This window comes from Borostomias antarcticus (assembly GCF_949987555.1).
Source record: "Borostomias antarcticus genome assembly, chromosome: 17".
NCBI classification, from domain to species: domain Eukaryota; kingdom Metazoa; phylum Chordata; class Actinopteri; order Stomiiformes; family Stomiidae; genus Borostomias; species Borostomias antarcticus.
In genome coordinates, this window is record NC_140250.1 from 23,752,531 (window position 1) to 23,756,209 (window position 3,679).

Here is a 3,679-nt window from a genome sequence, read left to right on the forward strand (position 1 = left end):
ACGCCCCTCATCTCTCCCTGAACACACGCCCCTCATCTGTCCCTGGCTTCTCACATTCATCACAGCCTATACTGTATAAGAGCAATGGACAATTACTCTCTCCAGGCAGCTGTGTGTGTGTGTGTGTGTGTGTGTGTGTGTGTGTGTGTGTGTGTGTGTGTGTGTGTGTGTGTGTGTGTGTGCGTGCTTTTTACCCACCCCTGTGTGTGTGTGTGTGTGTGTGTGTGTGTGTGTGAGAGAGAGTTTGTGTTTGTTTGTGTGTGTGTGTGCATGTATGTGCTTTTAAGCACCCCTGTGTGTGTGTGTGTGTGTGTGTGTGTGTGTGTGTGTGAGAGAGAGAGAGTTTGTGTTTGTTTGTGTGTGTGTGTGTGTGTGCATGTATGTGCTTTTAAGCACCCCTGTGTGTGTGTGTGTGTGTGTGTGTGTGTGTATGTGTGTGTTTGATTGTGTGTGCGCGAGCGTGTGTGTGTGTGCATTCATGTGCTTTTAAGCACCCCTGTATGTGTGTGTGTGTGTGTGTGTATCCATTCCACTCTTGTATCATTACTTAGCTCAGTCTCCCAGCGGGCGGGTGGACGCGCCATCTGTTTTCTTTTGGGGCTAATGATGGGCGAAAGGCCGGCATGCCTGTGCAGTGCGGTGTGGTAGATCAGACGCAGTGCACCCTGGGTGTCTGGCTGCTTGGCTCTTCACATGGGCGTGGAACCTGTGACTAAGGCCCAGCCACACACCGGTCTGCTCTTCATTCTTAACCAGCCTGACAGGCAGACAGACAGACAGTCTCCCAAACAGACAGACAGCCAGACAGACAGACAGTCTCCCAAACAGACAGACAGCCAGACAGCCAGACAGACAGACAGACAGACAGACAGACAGACAGTCTCCCAAACAGACAGACAGACCGACCGACCGACCGACCGACCGACCGACAGACAGCCTCCCAAACAGACAGACAGACAGACAGACAGACAGACAGACAGGCAGACCGACCGACCGACCGACCGACCGACCGACCGACAGACAGCCTCCCAAACAGACAGACAGACAGCCTCCCAAACAGACAGACAGCTTCCCAGACAGACAGACAGGCAGACAGGCAGACAGCCTCCCAAACAGACAGCCAGCCCCCCAGCCAGCCAGACAGCCAGTACCACTGAGGCAGTGATGGAATTGAGAGAGAGAGAGATGGCAGAGAGGAACTGTCTCCTGTCGACAGCAACAACCTCTGTGTCTCGTATTCCAGACTGTGCTTTTATTGAGGAAAAGCTTTGTTCCCCCCCCCCCCCCCCCCGGCCCCTATTAAAAGACTCTCCTCTCACAGTCTTAATGGTGTTGGCAGAGAAGCGGCCTAATGGTCAGATGGAGATTTGCTCTAAAAGCTTTTAGACCTGATCCCTTTTCAAGCTGCTGCTGCGACTGTTGACTGGTTAACCGACCATTGTGTGTGTGTGTGTGTGTTTGTGTGTGTGGTTGTGTGTGTGTGTGTATGTGTATGTGTGTGTGTGTGTGTGTGTGTATGTGTGTGTGTGTGTGTGCGTGTGTGTGTGTGGCTGCTGCGCGTCGTGAGTCCCGGCTCCCAGGAACTCCCATGAACCTTGTGACCTCTGGGCCGTGGCCAGACATGATAACACGGCCGGGACGATGGCGGGGAGTTTCCCTTCATTCCAGAGGGCGGGGAGCGTTACCCCAGTTCCCCTCGGAGGTACAGTACTGAGGTGGACTCAGGTTCGCTCCATGACGTCACACCTGGGAACGCTGCTCTGTTTCGCCCTAAATCATTTGGGACTATTAGGGAATACCGCGGCGCACCTTACAACAGTCCAAACCATGAAGACTTTTCCAGATTGCTTTCCTGATGTTTTCGTGTGAACTCTAGCCTAGTGGGGCTGAGCCTCTGCCTGGACCAGGCTGACTGCCGTCTGCTGCTGTTTCCTCTCCTCCTCTTCCTCCCTCCTCGTCTTCTCCTCCACCTCTCTTTCCATTATCCTCCTCTCCTCCTCCTCTTCTCCTCCTGCACTCCTCTCCTCCTCCTCCTCCTCCTCTTCTCCTCTCCTTCTCCTCCTCTCCTCCTTCTCCCCCCTCCTCCTCTCCTCTTCTCCTCTCCTCCCCTCTCCTCCTCTCCTCCTTCTCCCCCCTCCTCCTCTCCTCTCCTCCTCTCCTCCTCTCCTCCTCTCCTCCTCCCCTCCTCTTCTCCTCTCCTCCACCTCTCCTCCCCTTCTCCTCTCTTCCTCCTCTCCTCTCCTCCTCCTCCTCCTCCTCCTCCTCCTCCTCCTCCTCCTCCTCCTCCTCCTCCTCCTGTCCTGGCGGGGTCATTAGTGATGATTTATAGTTGTTCCTGTTCAAACACTGATGGAGCCAATAGGTGCTTCGCAGCAACAGCGCTTTAACCAGTGGCCTCACCCCCTCCTCACCCCCTCCTCCCCCCCTGCCTTGCACCCAGAAGTGATTGATAACGACATGCCGCAATGCCGCACGTACACGCACACACACACACACACACACACACACACACACACACAAAACAATTAAAGGCCCTTTTGTTTTAGGAGCTGCACCAGCAACAATAGCCGTTGTCTCTCCAGTGTTGCTGTGCTGGCCGCTCTCCTTGGGCTGTGATGAATGGACAGGGCCGTCTCTACAGACCCAGAACTGCTCCCTGACTGGCTGCTTATCTGCAAACATTTCCTCACTGCCCTTCCTCTGTCACTACACACACACTCAGCCATCTGACTAGTCTATTCCACAGTGCCTCTGTCACAACACACACACAAGGCCATCTCGCAAGTGCATGCTGCTTCTTCTGTACCGCCGTTTTGTCATTACTCACAACACACGCATACACACACATACACACGCATGCATACACACACACACACACACACACACACACACACACACACACACACTCAGCCTTCTCGCGAGCTGTGTGGTATCATGGCTATTTCACAAGTCCATACCTCATCGCCAGTGTCAGTTCACTGTATAATGTCCACCATGTCTCACCAGTCGCAGGGACCGGGACAGTTTGTCTACAGCGTCTGAAAACACACCGTCCAGCGCAACCAGGCGCTGGAATCACACTAGCGTTCATGACATTACATTACATTACATTACAGTCATTTAGCAGACGCTTTTATCCAAAGCGACTAACAATTGCTTTTAACGTAGGAAAAGTCAAGTACTAGTACTTGCCAGAACTCACGAGTGCATCTTCTTTCTAAAACAAACTTCACAGTCCCGCTCCCATGTTCACCTGCTTGCTCACTCACAACGCCATAGTGCCATGTCCTGTAGGTTATCTTGACCTATAGCTACAACAGCGTACTGACCTATTGAGCGACAGCGTATGCCTTAAAACCTAGTCAAATTCCTAGTACACATGGCAGTAAAGAGATCTTGAGTCTTGCGTCTAGCTAGTAAGACAGTCATCCTCACCTGAAATCCCAGCGCTCGTGCTGTATGCTGTAAATGGGTAAATTGACTGCACTTATATAGCGCTTTTCACCTTAGCGGCACTCAAAGCGCTTTACAATGGCCTCTCATTCACCCATTCACACACACTCACACACCAATGGCGGCAGCTGCCATGCAAGGCGCTAACCTGCTCATTGGGAGCAATTTAGGGTTCAGTGTCTTGCTCAAGGACACTTCGACATGTGGACAGTCAGAGCTGGGATTC